Raw genomic sequence first — 19,491 nt, 5'->3', positions numbered from 1 at the left:
GTATGACCTGTGGACAGTGGTAAAAATTTGAGGCTTGGGTATGGGGAATTATGGTGTCGTTTGTTTATGGATTGTTTTAAATTTCAACAAAATTTCTCCTACTCCTTGGTGAATTATGGATTCCCTGTGCTATAGTTTTTGGATGTTGTAATTTTCTTCTAGGGTTATTAAACAAACCCATACGCCCACCAGATAGTTGTCCAAGGCTTCACTAGTTAACTGAAGCCTATAGGCAATTCTAAGTATGCAAGACCTCAAAAAATACTTCCATTTGAAGTGAAACTTTTGGACGATGCCCTAACATCTGTTTTTGCAGAGTTTATGTATTTAGACCCATGCCTGATTTTATAGTAGGGTGAAGTGGGGTAAGTGTAGCCACGTTTTGGCATAGTTCAACTTTGACACCAAATTGCCAAATTGTTATTGAAGATATGATTTTGAAATTTCTCATGCTTAAAGTTTGACTTACTGACTTTTAAACAATATACATTTTGTTTCTGAAAGAAAAAATTATACGGTCAAATAATTGTTTTCAAAATTTTGTGTTGTGAGGTTACACTTGCCCCAAGGTTCGGGGCAAGTGTAACCCCGCATTCTTGTACCCACACAGAGCATTGTAAAAAGAGACTTTGGGTAAGTGACCTGATTACCCAATTTTTACTGAATTTGAGGATTTTTAAATTATTAAAATACCTTAAATTTTACTCAAGATATGAACTTTTTTGCACTCGCCTCTTTGTATATTATGAAATAGACAGAAACTGTTAGGTAAACTAAAAAAAAATAAGTGTTAGCCTAAACCATAAAACACTGAAACTGAATGCATCATAGATTTATTTTTGTTTTAGGCCAGGTATTTATTAGTTTAAATTCTACAAAAGTAATATTTTTTTCTTTAGTAGGCAATTTGACAAAAATAATAAAATATCTAGTCTCAAGAGAAAGAAAAAAATCACTTTATAAGTTCACTTTCTATTATTTTTCACGGTAATTGAAGTAAAGTTGTTGGCAATTTGTGTTTAATGCTAAACTGCCCTAATTCAACTTATTATATTCACACTTAGGCCCTAACTGTTATTTAGTCACTGAATGCTGTATGAATCAAATGTAACACCAAATGTCAGGTCTCCCTTGTGACCCAAAGTAGGCTAAGGCAGCACTGAAATGACATTAGAGGAGGAAACTTGCGTCTCATCTCTTCTATCAGGCCAATAGAATGTGGTGCCATGCTTTCTTATTTTTGGATCTGAGGAAAATCACTTCTGGATCTCCTAAATCAATAATTTTGGTAACTTGGCCAATAAAATGAACTTTCTTACATTTTGTTGTAAAAGCTACCAGAACATACTTTTCCAACTGTAATTTTATCTTTGGCTTCAAAAAAGTTTGCCTCTTTTTTTCACAGCTTATCATTTCTTTCCTGAGATCATCCAGTGTTATCTTCATCACTACTTATTAAAGATAGGCCTCCTTCAGTTTCACTTTCTTCACTTGTTGATTAAACTTCCAGTCTTTTTTCTTGTTACCCACGTGCGCAGTCGGGGATTTCTTTTTCCACAACATTCTGAGATGCCATTTTGGATAAAGTAACAGCACTTTGTTTGGAAGATTTACTTTTCATTACCAACCCCTTTTGTATGCCGATAATGCTTTTTTTTTTTTTTTTTTTTATTATTATTCTTGTTTCCTTTAAAATCTTTTTCTTTATAGATGGCATCTTGAAAAGTGATAACTTCAGCTCCTGGTGCAATCCTTTTCTTCTTTGTTTTACCAGTGGGACTACACTGTTGGACTGTTTCCAATAATAACCTTTCAAATGACAAATCATAAGTTCCAGAACATAATGAAACATTGGTTAGCTTGGGAATGATTGAGAAAGAACTCTGATACTGAGAGAACTACAGGGCTCAGTAGATGTAGGCCTATAAAATTCTGGAGGTTGTTCAGCTGGAAGCTTCCCAAAAATCTGAGTACTTTCTGTTAGAGACGTAGTTTCCACACAGTCTATGGCTGCATTATCGTGAGCTGGCAATGGATTTGTTTCTGCCAAAGATTTGGTATGAGCTACATATCTTTTATATGCCTCGGGATCATCTTTAGTTTTATCAATTACTTCTCTACTGTAAGGGAATATTCCTGGTTTTTGAAAACCACTTTTCACAAATTCAGATGGTGTTTCATTCCATACAGCATTGAGGAGATTGGAACAGTCACGTTTGCTCATTTTTACTCCTTGATGATGTCTCTGGTGATGAGTTAACTTATGGTCCCAGGTAGATTTCACACACAGGAAGGTCAGTTTAGTTGATCTAGTGTGATGGCAAAAACAGGGTTATGGCTTAAATAAATGTTCCGGTAAGTTTGTTTGGGGCAAGTGTAACCCCCCCCCCCTCCCCCCCCGGTTACACTTGCCCCAGCCGATTGGTTACACTTGCCCCGCATGGGAAAAAGTTAGGGTAAGTGTAACCATGCCTGGCATATCAAGAGCTTTATCAGTAGAGTAAAACAAATCTCATATTTGAAATTATCATGCAAAAGTTAGTTTGTAACCAAAAAATTGTGCAGTTATCTTTAAAACTGCGAGAATGACAGACCACCAAATTCTGAGCATGTCACTCTCTCGCAGAGTGAAAATGTAGACGTCAATTCAACTCCAAAAATTAATTACCAATTTGTCAGATTTGACAACTTATGGTTAAATATAACAAAGAAAGTAGTAAATTAACATGTGTGATAGGTCAGAGGTAAAAATACAGCTTTAAGGCACCATAAGCCGTGGTTACACTAACCCCATGGTTACACTTACCCCACTTCACCCTATTGGTCCCTCTTTAATTCCATGCAATGGCATGTTAGCTCTGCAACCACGAAAATAAGCAAGGTGGCAGCTGTTCCCCCAGTCACAGCATAAGACATGGGGTAGTTGGTATTCTACAGCACAGTGTAAATGAATTGATCTTAATGGTTTTTCCTGAATTAACCTAATGTGTGTCCTGTCCTGTAGTCTGCTTGGCTGGCATGCAAACTAAGCAGCCGCTTCATTCGTTTTTGTATTTGTAGTTGCCTATTATGAAAATGTACACTTTCAGTTGTCACTGGAAATGGTTTGCAGATTTAGTTGTTGGTGACAGCGTATGTTGTATCTGCTGGTAAAAAATGGTGCGATGGTTTCTAATCTATGTTTTATGCATTTAAATTGCTTCAGTGGTGTTCCAAATTTCTCATCTGCAATTAATTTTTTCCATTGCAGATGAGGTGCGTACTGGTACCTACAGGCAACTGTTCCACCCTGAGCAGCTGATTACTGGCAAGGAAGATGCTGCAAACAATTATGCCTGTGATCACTATACAATTGGAAAGGAAATAGTGGATCTTGTGCTGGATCGTATTCGCAAGCTTGCTGACCAATGTACTGGGCTTCAGGGATTCCTGATCTTCCATTCCTTTGGGGGTGGTACTGGTTCAGGCTTTACTTCACTCTTGATGGAACGTCTGTCTGTGGATTATGGCAAAAAAAGCAAACTGGAATTTGCTATTTACCCAGCTCCTCAGGTACGTTAGTTTTGTGAAACCCTGTATGTTGCCTAAAATATTGGAAGTTGTGTGTGCTTTCTATAACTAAAGTATCGTGTTAAATTCTCAGGTCTCAACAGCAGTTGTGGAGCCATACAACTCCATCCTTACCACCCACACCACTTTGGAACATTCAGACTGTGCTTTCATGTGTGATAATGAAGCTATCTATGACATTTGCCGCCTAAATTTGGACATTGAACGGCTGACTTACACCAATCTGAACAGGCTGATTGGCCAGATTGTATCCTCAATCACGGCATCTCTTCGCTTTGATGGAGCTCTTAATGTGGACTTCACAGAATTCCAGACCAACTTGGTTCCCTACCCTCGTATCCATTTCCCACTTGTTACTTATGCTCCTGTAATCTCTGCAGAAAAGGCTTACCATGAGCAACTTTCTGTGGCAGAAATAACCAATGCTTGTTTTGAACCTGCCAACCGGATGGTGAAATGTGATCCAAGACACGGAAAGTACATAGCATGTTGTATGCTGTACAGAGGAGATGTTGTGCCGAAGGATGTAAATGCTGCCATTGCAACAATTAAGACAAAGCGAACCATCCAGTTTGTGGATTGGTGTCCAACTGGCTTCAAGGTATGTGTGGTTATATTACTATCTGTGATTTCGCTGCTAATTGACGTTTTATGGGGCAGAACGAAAATATTGTGTGTATTTACTAAACCTTTCTGTTACTTGTTACAGGTGGGACTAAATTACCAACCTCCTACTGTGGTACCTGGTGGTGATCTTGCAAAGGTTCAGCGTGCTGTTTGCATGGTGTCAAATACAACTGCAATTGCAGGGGCCTGACCACAAGTTTGATTTGATGTATGCCAAGAGAGCGTTTGTCCATTGGTATGTCGGTGAGGGTATGGAGGAAGGAGAGTTCTCAAAAGCCCGTGAAGATCTGGCTGCCCTTGAAAAGGATTACGAAGAAGTTGGTATGGATTCTATTGAAGGAGAAGGTGAAGGAGCTGAAGAGTACTAAGTTTGACAGATGGAAAATGCCATTTTCTGATTTGTTTGTGATGTCATTTAAGTTGTGATTTGATGTTCAGATTTTTTTACAGTTGAAAGATACCTGCTCATTCCACTTTTTGTGTAATAAAATTTGTTTTAGCATAAGTTGTGTAATGGTTATTTCAGAAATCCCGAGTGAATTAGCAGTTAAATCTACAAATTGACAAATTGTTAAAACTGTGTATTGCTGGTATGCTTGATAGCCTTCTGGTGTGATAACTTAACCAATTCTGGGAGTTGGTGACAGATTATTTTTTGTAGAGTTTGATTACAAGGAACCATTGCAATGAATGACTATTCAGCTTAATGAAAACTCGTTCTCGGGAGTATACTAAACTTTCAACCTTCAGTGATGCTGTAAATGGGACATCTTAACAGTATACTAGTAAATTTCTATATAAGGACAAATTTCTTTCATACTCCACTTAGTGTTGGAATAGACTTCAGCTCACATTTAGTCTGTATGGTGTACTAAAGATGGAACACTTAGGGCACTGACAGAAAAGAATGCTTTCTTAGGTTTGTAAGATTTCCACTGTCTGGCAGGTAAGTGTTTTGCCTCTGATGGCTTCTGAGAGATAGAAAATTTTAACTATTGTAAAAAAAAGCAAATGCTTAATTGTTGCACATTGGTCAGGGACACACAATAATGGCTTGTTACTTCAGATTGAACTGATAGGTGGGTGTACAAATGAGAAATTTGTAGCAGAACCTCACTATTTTACTGGAGTAAAATTTTGAACTAATGATCAGTTGGGTGTTTGTAGTTTTTTCAGAATGTGAGTTGGGATGGAGTAGTATTCTGACAAAAGGATTAAGTTTTTGTGTGTAAAGACTTAAAATTTACTAGATGCCTCTGTCACAGTCTAATATATACAGTCGCGACACTCGCTGCTGTGAAAGTTGTTACCATTTGACAGTTCAAATGACACTAGCGGCCAGAAAGCTCGCCTTCCTCTGACGGCAGATGCGACATTAAAATGTTTGTTTTTTCATTCGTTTTGTACTTTATTTACAAAATAGTTAGTATATTTTTACGTCACAGGTGTTAGAACAGCGAGTCGTAAATGATCGTGAAATATAAGTAAACAGAGCACGAGCTATTGAATGAAGTGACATAAGCTGCAACATTTTCTGGAAGAAATAATTAAGAAGTAGCATACAATCACACTTATTCCACTGAAAGTAAGAGAATACACACTGTATATCCCACATATGAAGTATATAGATGCTCTTCCTTGTGTAAAAATGAAGCGACACATCACTTCTCATTACGTTCTGCTTTGCAGGAAGCCTGCTTCCAAAAGTACAATTCCCATCTTATTCTTTGTGGTGTCAGGCTATCCCAATAAAAAGCATGACTGTTTTAAAACTCTATTATATCCCATTGATACATTTAACGAAAATTACGTGAGTGAGTCAGTCCTAACACTTTACCAACCAAAATGAGCGAACTTCATCACTTTATTTCATCTCTTGCTCCTACAGACTAAGTAGAAGAGCATTACCTTCACAAACAGTCTTAACAGCAGCTTGGTTTCAGCACTGCACCCAGGTGGAAAATTGGGGATTTCCATCATGTTCACAAAGAAAGCACCACAATTACTTATGATGAGCATATTCATCAAAAGTAGAAGTCATCTTAGTCTCACAAAAAGTTAAAAATTCTTTGACATCTTCTGTACAAATAGGCTTCCAAAGTTGCCTTCATAGCTTTTAAAATGACAAACTTTGTCTAACATCTAAGTCTTGGCTGTCATCTAAAAGTACTGTCCTACATTTTTAACAGTCATGGATTGTATGCAATTTCTTCAATACATAACCACACACGTATCTCGTGCTGTTTGCCTCTGAGGTCTGTACAAATTTCCATGACTATCCATAGCTTCTGTGTCTTTAATATTTCCAAATGTCTTGAGGCACTTGTAATGCAGTTCCTTAAGGATACAGGCACTTTAACACTATATGCATTAAATATGTCAAAAATATCGTTTACTTTTCGGTAAAAATCTGCAGTAGCAGATGATGTGGTGCCACAAGTAACAAGTGTCTCAATTCCTGCTGCTACTATTTGACTCAACACACGAACTGCAGTGCTTACCTCGTTTTGAAAATGCTGGCAGTTGGACAGCTGTTTTGGTGAGCTTGGGGGTCAACTTGTACTTCCTTTCACAATGTGCAACTGACAAATGTCCTTCCATGAAGCAGTGCCAACCCATCCTTCATCTGTTGTGCGGATAATGTTATACCTGAATAAATTATTACATATGATTTTTATCAAGTGTGTGGTGTCATAAAAGAGATCTTACTCACTTCGTGTACTAAGCATGGATTAACTGGTGTGATACCCAGTCTGCCTCCACTCCACAAAATTCGAGCCTTGGTCAGTCACACGTTTTTACAACCAAACCAATCGCTGTGAGTTTGACAACTTCAGAAAATATACACATCAGATGGGTGGCTCCTACTGGTCCTTTGGAGAAATAATATACTAATAGCTGTTTAAAATTTGAGAAGATGCCATTAATCATTATAACTAATGCAGTATTGGCAACCACAGATGTACGTATGAAACCCATGTCTTCAAATCCAATAACACGATCCCTAGAGCTGTCATATATCAAATTTTCCATTAATGACATCTCGTCCATAGACAAATTAAGTTATATCAGTTTCTGGTAACTGCTGCACTTTCTGCTTTAAAAGATGAAATATGTTATTTATCCCACAATTTAATTGTATATCTTCCACATGCCTTTTAAGGTACATACTGATGGAAGGCTAAAACAGTGTGATAAAAAACTGTATGCCTGAGTACTATATTACAACAAATTAAGTGCAAATAATTGTTTCATCTTTCCATCTCATACCACGTTTTCCATTCAGTGGTATACTGATTTGGCTTATCAATAAATCGATAGCATCTTTTTCAAGTACTTGGAACCAATACTTTTTAAAATGAGCTTGTGCTTTTGTACTTCTGTCCTGTGACGTTGTGGTTGCAGTTTACTCTTACGATGGGCACTTTCCTTGTCACGTAGTAGTTTTGTACGAAGTCTAATGACTTGCACGTTTTTACACTTCACACGATTTTCCAACACGCAAATAATTTCATGTAATCTATGCATTTCATCTTCAAAAGATGGTCTGTATTGCAGCTTCCGTTGTTATTTTGTGTGTGTCTCGAGTAGGAACACCTGTGGTAGCTGTTTCTTCTGTCAGGAGACAATCTTATTGTTTTTGCAGTAACACTTTCACGTTTGTATGGCAATTTTCTCTTCGTCACTAGTTGTGGCTTATTCGGCTTGTCAAATAACGTGGGAATTGCATTCCATAACGTCTTCTTTTCCGCACTCATGAACTGGTTTGACTTGAAACGTAAAGCACAAAACTTCACGTTATTGAGCAAATAAGAGACATCTTTTCGCAACAGGTCCTGTCTTCTACTATTTATTAACCATTTCTTGCTCCTGAAAAGAGAAACAAATGCAGTAATTCGATACAGTTTAGAAAAAAATCATGAATAAAGAGCGGTCTAATGTGATGTTTCATACCTCTCAGGGTCCTTAGGAAACCTGAAGAATGACAAATGTGGTGTCTTCCTCCTATTATTACTGCAATCGATTGCGCAACATACGCTGCCTTTCGTCAAAACCGTGTTAAAAATGAATATAAACGATACTGTTTACATATACTGAATACCGTATTCAGCAGCGTAGATTCTGCACCGCTCGGGGCACTGTTGTTGCGGTGTATAAAAAAAATCAGCGAGTGTGTCGCGACTGTATATATGAGACTGTGCCTCTGTCATGATTAGATAATGCAAACCTATATTGTACAGGGAGTGGTGTGTTTGTGTTAATGTTAACTTGCATGTGCATTGTTGGATGTTGCACAGGTGGGCTCATGTCCAGAGGAGAGGGGCACTGCTATGGCTGGCAGTGGCCTTGTGGTGGTCAGTGTCTAAATGCTATCAGTTGTTCTCAGTATTTTGTAGATAATATTGTGGAGGACTTTGTGTAAAATCTGTTAAGGCACGGGTTACATTATGATGGTTTCAGAAAATAATTATATAGTCTTCAGTTGCTTACAAAGTAAAATTAGCGTGAAACTTCTCAATTCAAAAATAAGAAACCAACTTCAAAAGGGTGTCTGCATCTGTAGTTGAGGTACTGATGTAGATGTCTGTTGTTTGGAGGATTTGGGGGTGAGGTTCTTGGTGCAGCCAAGGATTTTTTGGCAAGCAGTGGTGTGCTAACATGGCTCTCCATACTGCATCTGCTTCACTAAGGCAGGTGATGACATGGTGGCAAGTAAACATCCTTTGGGCCTTAAAAGCCTTGGTAAGGAGCTAGATTTGAGAAGTGAACCAAAACAACATTTTAAATCTGTTATTGAAGATATTCAGGTTCAGCTGATCGGTCGAGTTTAGTATTAAATTTGTAGTGTCAGAATTGTTCACATGGCCATGTAATGTAGCTGTCAAATGCCAAATGGAAAAAAAGTTGAGGGCACTCACTACTCATCCATATGCATTTGCTGTGCTTTAGTCTCCAGCATAATGTGTCTTGTAATACTTACACTCCATTATGTGAATTGTCTCAGTGGTAGTGTGGAGAGTGTGTGCTCGATTAGATTAGATTAATACTTGTTCCATAGATCATGAATACGACACTTCGTAATGATGTGGAACGTGCCGGTTAATAAAAGATGTCTGTACAAGATATTACATTACACAAAATATTGCATGACACTGATTATTTTTTTATTTTTTTTTATTCCCCCCCCCCCTTAATTTATATCTAAAAATTCAGCCAATGAGTAGGAGGAGTTGTCATCTAGAAATTCTTTTAACTTATTTTTAAATGTTAGTTGGCTATCTGTCGGGCTTTTGATGCTGTTTGGTAGGTGACCAAAGACTTTTGTGGCAGCATAATTTACCCCTTTCTGTGCCAAAGTCAGATTTAACCCTGCATAGTGAAGTAACCCTTTCTCCTGGTGTTATAGCTATGCACACTGCTATTACTTTTGAACTGGGCTGGATTATTAACAACAAATTTCATAAGTGAATATATATACTGTGAGGATCCCTAGATCCTTAAATAGATGTCTGCAGGATGACCGTGGGTGGGCTCCAGCAATTATTCTGATTACACGTTTTTGAGCAATGAATATTTTTCTACTCAACGATGAATTACCCCAGAATATGATGCCATACGAAAGCAGTGAATGAAAGTAGGCATAGTAAGCTAATTTACTGAGATTCTTATCACCAAAATTTGCAATAACCCTAATAGCATACGTAGCTGAACTCAGACGTTTCAGCAGACCATCAATGTGTTGCTTCCAGTTTAACCTCTCATCAATGGACACACCTAAAATTTTTGAAAATTCTCCCTTAGCTACAGATTTCTGTTCAAAGTCTCTATTTATTACTGGAGTTGTGCCATTTACTGTACGGAACTGTATATACTGTGTTTTATCAAAATTTAAAGAGAGTCCGTTTGCTGAGAACCACTGAATAATTTTGTGAAAAACATCATTTACAATTACATCACTTAGTTCTTGGTTTTTGGATGTTATTACTATACTTGTATCATCAGCAAAATGAACTAACTTTGCATATTCATCAATGTGGAATGGTAAGTCATTAATGTATATCAAGAACAGTAAAGGACCTAAGACCGAACCCTGTGAGACCCCGTACTTGCGTAAAACACAGATGCCCAGAGACAATGTGCGCATCCCAGAGTGCCTCTGAGAGCTACAACACCAAGAAGAATCACTTCTCGGCTTTTGACAAGATCAGTGTGTAGGTTTTTATTTAAATTCAAAAAACATAATGTACAAAATAAACTCTTTATTACTCTCAAACATTACAATAATAAAACATAACATCTCCTTGTACAGCACAATCATTACCTACAATGCCAGGCGAACACAATGAGACTTGTGAATGTTGAACAAGAAATACTTGTGAATGTGAATCTTGATCATAAAATGCGTATGAAAATGTTTTGTGCTCTTTAAGTACAGATAATGTTGTGTTATATCAAGAGTGCAAATTGAGAAAAGTTTGTGATTGTAAGCTTCCTCATTCAGCTCATGTCACTGCGGAATATTTGCTAAATTGGAATTCTATGGAAGCAGCCTCATATGTACCTCCCATGGCTGCTGTTAACAGTATGCAATAGTAGGCATATGTACATTTACGCTGTTGCTGTTACATTAGTAGTGTCATATGGAAGCTCATTGTGAAGATCATTAAGAGATTTAAAATGAGTGAAGTTGCACATTAACTGACAGAAGCAATCATTGGAGGATACCTCTGTAAAGTATACGGATTATGGCTAAAGCTAATCTACTAATGGTAATCATGGGAATTACATGTAGAGTTATTTGTATGTTAAGTGAAAAGTAGTGAATTTGAAAAATTCCAGTGTTTGTTTACTGGCACTAATTTTTTATAATACTTGTAAGCATTCACAAACTTTGCAGATAACAGATTTAAAAAGAAAATTTTAAAATATTTTAATATATGAACAAAAGTTTCTGGTAAATTAGAAGGAACGCCACTAAATTTCGATCTGCTGCTTCCTCAGTTACATTTTATACTTGCTGCTCGTTTTCTATTTCTAGCTTGTTCTTAACTTCATTGTTACTTTTCAAAAACATTACTGTATGTCTTGCAGATTAACCATAAACATTGCTACTAGTATTTTTCCTACATAACCCCATAATTTTTAATAGGGGCGGAGTATAAGGCATGTTTGTACTTTCATTGTGAATTTGTGGAGGTTCTCAATTTTTTTGCTTTACGGGTGGGCAGTTGTTGAACAGTTTTTTGCCAGATTGAGATGCATACACTAAGCAGATTCAGAAGGATGTAGGTTGCAGTAGGTACTGGGAGATGAAGAAGCTAGCACAGGATAGAGTAGCATGGAGAGCTGCATCAAACCAGTCTCAGGACTGAAGACCACAACAACAACATAATATAGAATACATGACAGTTGAATTGAAATGGATCTTTTTTGGGAACCGAAACAATAGCTAAGTGTAAATTTGGGCTTGCATCCAGTGTGTCTTTGAGCCTATTGTCCAATGATTAGTATTATCAGCAGTGTCACTGAAATGTATGGGTGCCTCAGATGATCACCATGGGTTTGTGAAAGGCCTTATTCCTGATAGCGTTTTTGTTACACAACACGTGAACAAAGATGAAGACACACGTTCTGCCCTACACCATTTATGGACTGTAAACTGTAGAAATTTTGGAACGTTCCAGAATATCCTTGTATCCAAACGAGAAATTAGTTTTTGTGGAGCTGCAGCCAGTGATAAAATTGAGTCATTTTGATGCAAAAGTAATGGAGTCAAACTACCTCTTATATGGCACTGACAGGATGACTGAACATTAATTACGTTTAGGATTCAAAATTCCAAGTATTGCTCAAGGCAGGTGCACTCAACACCTATTCAACAGTAGAGCAGTGGGCAATGTGACAACCGTTACAACTGTTGTTGTTGTGGTCTTCAGTCCTGAGACTGGTTTGATGCAGCTCTCCATGCTACTCTATCCTGTGCAAGCTTCTTCATCTCCCAGTACCTACTGCAACCTACATCCTTCTGAATCTGCTTAGTGTATTGATCTCTTGGTCTCCCTCTACAATTTTTACCCTCCACGCTGCCCTCCAATGCTAAATTTGTGATCCCTTGATGCCTCAAAACATGTCCTACCAACCGATCCCTTCTTCTAGTCAAGTTGTGCCACAAACTTCTCTTCTCCTCAATCCTATTCAATACCTCCTCATTAGTTACGTGATCTACCCACCTTATCTTCAGCATTCTTCTGTAGCACCACATTTCGAAAGCTTCTATTCTCTTCTTGTCCAAACTAGTTATCGTCCATGTCTCACTTCCATACATGGCTACACTCCATACAAATACTTTCAGAAACGACTTCCTGACACCTAAATCTATATTCGATGTTAACAAATTTCTCTTCTTGAGAAACGCTTTCCTTGCCATTGCCAGTCTACATTTTATATCCTCTCTACTTCGACCATCATCAGTTATTTTGCTCCCCAAATAGCAAAACTCCTTTACTACTTTAAGTGTCTCATTTCCTAATCTAATTCCCTCAGCATCACCCGACTTAATTCGACTACATTCCATTATCCTCGTTTTGCTTTTGTTTATGTTCATCTTATATCCTCCTTTCAAGACACTGTCCATTCCGTTCACCTGCTCTTCCAAGTCCTTTGCTGTCTCTGACAGAATTACAGTGTCATCGGCGAATCTCAAAGTTTTTACTTCTTCTCCATGAATTTTAATACCTACTCTGAATTTTTCTTTTGTTTCCTTTACTGCTTGCTCAATATACAGATTGAACAACATCGGGGAGAGGCTACAACCCTGTCTCACTCCCTTCCCAACCACTGCTTCCCTTTCATGTCCCTCGACTCTTATAACTGCCATCTGGTTTCTGTACAAATTGTAAATAGCCTTTCGCTCCCTGTATTGTAACCCTGCCACCTTCAGAAATTGAAAGAGAGTATTCCAGTCAACATTGTCAAAAGCTTTCTCTAAGTCTACAAATGCTAGAAACGTAGGTTTGCCTTTTCTTAATCTTTCTTCCAAGATAAGTCATAAGGTCAGTATTGCCTCACGTGTTCCAACATTTCTACGGAATCCAAACTGATCTTCCCCGAGGTCGGCTTCTACCAGATTTTCCATTTGTCTGTAAAGAATTCGCGTTAGTATTTTGCAGCTGTGACTTATTAAACTGATAGTTCGGTAATTTTCACATCTGTCAACACCTGCTTTCTTTGGGATTGGAATTATTATATTCTTCTTGAAGTCTGAGGGTATTTCGCCTGTCTCATACATCGTGCTCACCAGATGGTAGAGTTTTGTCATGACTGGCTCTCCCGAGGCCATCAGTAGTTCTAATGGAATGTTGTCTACTCCCGGGGCCTTGTTTTGACTCAGGTCTTTCAGTGCTCTGTCAAACTCTTCACGCAGTATCTTATCTCCCATTTCATCTTCATCTACATCCTCTTCCATTTCCATAATATTGTCCTCAAGTACATCGCCCTTGTATAAACCCTCTATATATTCCTTCCACCTTTCTGCTTTCCCTTCTTTGCTTAGAACTGGGTTGCCATCTGAGCTCTTGATATTCATATAAGTGGTTCTCTTCTCTCCAAAGGTCTCTTTAATTTTCCTGTAGGCAGTATCTATCTTACCCCTAGTGAGACAAGCCTCTACATCCTTACATTTGTCATCTAGCCATCCCTGCTTAGCCATTTTGCACTTCCTGTCGATTTCATTTTTGAGACGTTTGTATTCCTTTTTGCCTGCCTCATTTACTGCATTTTTATATTTTCTCCTTTCATCAATTAAATTCAATACTTCTTCTGTTACCCAAGGATTTCTATTAGCCCTCGTCTTTTTACCTACTTGATCGTCTGCTGCCTTCACCACTTCATCCCTCAGAGCTACCCATTCTTCTTCTACTGTATTTCTTTCCCCCATTCCTGTCAATTGTTCCCTTATGCTCTTCCTGAAACTCTCTACAACCTCTGGTTCTTTCAGTTTATCCAGGTCCCATCTCCTTAAATTCCCACCTTTTTGCAGTTTCTTCAGTTTCAATTTGCAGTTCATAACCAATAGATTGTGGTCAGAATCCACATCTGCCCCTGGAAATGTCTTACAATTTAAAACCTGGTTCCTAAATCTCTGTCTTACCATTATATAATCTATCTGATACCTTTTAGTATCTCCAGGATTCTTCCAGGTATACAGCCTTCTTTTATGATTCTTGAACCAAATGTTAGCTATGATTAAGTTATGCTCTGTGCAAAATTCTACCAGGCGGCTTCCTCTTTCATTTCTTCCCCCTAGTCCATATTCACCTACTATGTTTCCTTGTCTCCCTTTTCCTACTGACGAATTCCAGTCACCCATGACTATTAAATTTTCGTCTCCCTTCACTACCTGAATAATTTCTTTTATCTCGTCATACATTTCATCTATTTCTTCATCATCTGCAGAGCTAGTTGGCATATAAACTTGTACTACTGTAGTAGGCATGGGCTTTGTGTCTATCTTGGCCACAATAATGCGTTCACTATGCTGTTTGTAGTAGCTAACCCGCACTCCTATTTTTTTATTCATTATTAAACCTACTCCTGCATTACCCCTATTTGATTTTGTATTTATAACCCTGTAATCACCTGACCAAAAGTCTTGTTCCTCCTGCCACCGAACTTCACTAATTCCCACTATATCTAACTTTAACCTATCCATCTCCCTTTTTAAATTTTCTAACCTACCTGCCCGATTAAGTGATCTGACATTCCACGCTCCGATCCGTAGAACGCCAGTTTTCTTTCTCCTGATAAGGACGTCCTCTTGAGTAGTCCCCGCCCGGAGATCCGAATGGGGGACTATTTTACCTCCGGAATATTTTACCCAAGAGGACACCATCATCATTAAATCATACAGTAGAGCTGCATGTCCTCGGGAAAAATTACGGCTGTAGTTTCCCCTTGCTTTCAGCCGTTCGCACTACCGGCACAGCAAGGCCGTTTTGGTTAATGTTACAAGGCCAGATCAGTCAATCATCCAGACTGTTGCCCCTGCAACTACTGAAAAGGCTGCTGCCCCTCTTCAGGAACCACATGTTTGTCTGGCCTCTCAACAGATACCCCTCCGTTGTGGTTGCACCTACGGTACGGCCATCTGTATCGCTGAGGCACGCAAGCCTCCCCACCAACGGCAAGGTCCATGGTTCATGGGGGGGCCCGTTACAACTATGGAAAGGGATATTTGACCTCTGAGACTTGCATTACAAAATCTACAACATGGTTAAAGTAATACATTTGTATTTTCCATTTGTTTTTGTCACATACACATTTCAAGCCTTACCTTGAAAGTGCAACACATTACTGTTTTGGATACAAAAGTTGCATTTTCATCCAGAAATGTGGTTTCTCAAGTTCCTAACATTTAATGTATTTCCCATGTTTGTTTCTGAATGTTGAAATTGCACTTAGCTGATTATTGGTATTTTTTGTGCACATTTTATGCAGACTGTCCTGTTATTTGTTGTTTCCTGTTTGTCGTTTCATTTGCCAGCGAAAGAATGAATGTTTGCATTTCAGGTAATTTTTGATTATTTGATTGTAGATGATCTACACATTTATAGCTACCACGTTTAGGATAAAGTAAAAATGTGTATCGGCTATGTCCTACAAGCAACTGTAGCTGAATAGTCATTCCAGGTGTCCACACCATACTTTGTGGCATGACAGAAAGTAATGTTTTCTGGTTAATATGATAACAACACATTTACAGTTAAAAATAAAAAACAGAACCCACTGATGATAGCACAAAAGTGCTGAAACATGTATGGGTGAAACAAAAGAAAAAAGGTGTCTTGCATAAGGCGGAACTTCTCATCCCATTTTCTTTGCAAGCACGGAGACAACAAGAAGAACTGCACCACAAGATGATTATTTTCTGGTTCCTTCCTCCTTTGCCAAGGATGTAGTTTGCTAAATTAGACATACTTTTCGTTACAATTGATTCGTGGTGAGGAGTCATCTAGGATCTAGAACATATCAGGAGAACAAGAATTCACAATTAATATTTCCAATGAAAACAAATATGCTGAAGTATCTTCCTCAGATCCAAGTGGAAGGCTTTGCATGGATGTGGAATGAGTAATAATTTCGTTTATGAGGTGATAAATACTAAATAGAAAAATCATTTTACAACACTTACTTACAATGATCACATTACTGCACCCAATTTGTACAGAAACCAGATTGTACTAATATACTTCCATTATTCTCTCTCTCTCTCTCTCTCTCTCTCTCTCTCTCTCTCTCTCTCTCTCTCACTCTCAATAAGTTGCGCAAAAAAAGTCCCATATGGCCATGGAATGAAAGTAAGTGTAATATGCCCGCATTTTTTCACTTTTATATTCCCTACGACTTAACAACAAATGAACTGCAAATAGAGATTTGTTTAGGCTCCTTGGCAGTTCTGTGGTATGCCCCTTCAAAGTGAATTTATTAATAATCAGTAATACCAAGAATTTATCACTGTCAACTTTATGTGTCTATTTATCATATTTTACACATACTGGTGGGAAACATCTTAAAAGTTCTGAACTGCATTTTGTGGGTGTTGTTGTTTTTTTTTTTTTTTTCATTAACTGATTGAAGACTACACTTCATTAGCTATTTATTCCAATGTTTATATAATCTGCAAACAAAACTTTTCTGACATGTCCAAAAGAACAGACACCATATCCATATAAGTATTTAGTTCTGGCAATACCGGCCATGACCTCCTCCTCTGCAGATGCACACATATTCCCCGAACCCTTATGGGACTTGGTAAGATTGTCTTCCATGAGTAATGAGTGTGATGGGGTGGGACACTACGAATGTAGTGTGTGGACATACAAGGTGAGAATGTGGGTCTCATGGGGGGCGAGTGCGAGATAGTCCCTGCAGTTGCACTATCCTCTGTGCCCTTGGTGGCTCAGATGGATAGAGCGTCTGCCATGTAAGCAGGAGATCTCGGGTTCGAGGCCCGGTCGGGGCACACATTTTCACCTGTCCCTGTTGATACATATCAACGCCCGTCAGCAGCTGACAATATTAATATGATTCTAATTTAAAATTGTGGTTATTGCACATCCAAAAGCAGTACTTTTTAGCAGACCTTAAAATGGGACAAGAAAAAGGTTTATCTAATATTGATATGGTAAAGTAACTTGCAATCTAAGTAGGTTTTGTGGTTTGAAGTCTGTGGGTTTACCAAGTTAACTGTTTCAATACTTTCAGTTTAATTTTTCTTGAAGCAGTTTCTTCCTCTTTTGCTATTCTGTTGCTTTTCAACTAACTCTCTCTTACTGCCCTGCCATAGATTTATTTAAAGTGGATTACATTTTTAAATTAGAATTATCTGGTCCAAGCTGCCTGAGATGGTGGTCATGTGTGCATGAGGTTTGCAGGCTTGCATGGATGTGTATGTTTTCTTTTTTGAAGAAGGCTTTGGCTGAAAGCTAAATGTGTAACAGTCTTTTTGTAGTACCTGTCTGGAACTCCACATGTCGTCTTCACAGTGTGTAGCAATTCATCCTTTTCCTAATATTGTTAATTATACTGATCTCTTGTAGGTCAGACATATAAAAAAGGTTAATAAAAGCAGATCCCATCTTGTCTACTTCAAAATAAAGCAATACAGTTATTTTATTGTTTGAAAACACATTGGAACAAAATGAACCCTTACCTTTTTATAAGGATTAATAGAGTTGCTTAGACACATCCAGAAACAATAAAATACAACAAAATATGGTAATTTATTATTACAATTTTTCTTTATGTATTGTCAAGGTGCTTTGGACATGGGATTTTCCAACTTTTCTTTCCTCTTATAAGTAATGGTTGGGTTTCTTATATCTTTTATAGTGGAGGTTAAGTACTATAAGTCACCGAGCACAGAAGTACTTATGACAGAGATTAAATACTTCAACTTGCCGTGTATATACATTCATATGATAGTGGTGAAATACTATAACTGACCAAAGGCCTAAAGACCGATGACTAGGACTAAATTACTTCTGATGATTATTACATGTTGTTACTTGATCTCCACTGTCTACTGGTAGGGGTATTGTTAGGATCATTTTAATGATGAAATTAGGCAAGGGCTAGGCAGTTGCTAGTATGTAGATAATACAAGCTCTGAAAGTGAAGGGATGAAATATTAAGAGAAGGCATAACTTCAAACTCGCATACTCCTTAAGGTTTTGAAAACAAATAATACAGGGTTATTCAAAATGATCTAGGCACTTTCAATTGACTGTAAAAAATGTTTATATTGAGGTGACATATTACGTAATTATTTGTTTGGGAACAGCAACTCAGTACAATTTTTTGTTAGAATGATCTCCAGCAACATGGCTGCCAGAGCAACTCAGAAAGAATTTTGTGTGATTTAATTCTGCAAGAGTGAGTCTGCAACTACATACAAATGCATAACTGTTCCTACAAACGCTTGTTGCCACGGTTTCATTTGCAGGCATTTTCTCAGCACTGTCCAAATAGTTGGTTGTGGAATTCCTGGATTGTGGCTGGTCTTAGGCACGGATTTTTGTAGGCTTGTGAGGAATGTTCCATTCTGCAGTTTGTTTCTCAGATTTCATTGGCTGCCCAGAACATTTGGTTGTACGAAGACATCATGTTTCCTTGAACTTTGTACTTAGTTGTAAATGGATTGTCTGGTAGGAGCTTTGTTAAACATGGTCCTGAATTGTTAGGGCCAGTAGCGAACTAGAAATTCCATACACAATTGTTTTGGCTATGCTGAGAAAATGCCTGCAGATGAAACTGCAGCAACAAATGTCTGTGGAAACAATTTTGCGTTGATTTGCAGTTGCAGACTCGTTCTTGCAGAACTCCACTACGCAAAACACCTTCTCCATTTACCTGGCAGCCATGTTGCTGGAGATCCTTGTAACAAAGAAAACTTCTTGAGTTTCTGTTTCTATACCCATAAAACGTAATACCTTACCTCAAAGCAAACATTTTTTTACAGTCACTTGAAAGTGTCTTGATAATTTTGAATAATCTGTATGTTCTAGCTAGGAGAGGATAATGTATCAAAATAAATGAAATAATATTTTAAGGTAGCATATAGGAGTGCAGATTTAACTCATTACCATACTGTACTAAAACGATCAATGGTCCAAAATGTGGCAATGTAAGTAACAAACTGTATTTAATACCAGCACTGAGATACCAAATGAAAAGAAATATAACCATGAATGTAAATTTAGGGGAGTGTGGAATGTAAGTGTATAATGACCAGGA

The 19,491-nt window shown here is 37.9% G+C and overlaps 1 pseudogene; it reads left to right on the top strand.

Moving 5' to 3' along the window:
* Window positions 1-4,650, top strand: part of LOC126210395 (tubulin alpha-1 chain-like) — a 65,453-nt pseudogene extending 60,803 nt beyond the window's left edge.
* The last annotated feature ends 14,841 nt before the right edge of the window (window positions 4,651-19,491 follow it).

This window comes from Schistocerca nitens, chromosome 10 (assembly GCF_023898315.1).
Source record: "Schistocerca nitens isolate TAMUIC-IGC-003100 chromosome 10, iqSchNite1.1, whole genome shotgun sequence".
NCBI lineage: Eukaryota > Metazoa > Arthropoda > Insecta > Orthoptera > Acrididae > Schistocerca > Schistocerca nitens.
Note: the sequence above shows the minus strand (reverse complement) of the source record. Positions and strands in the feature narration are given on the sequence as shown.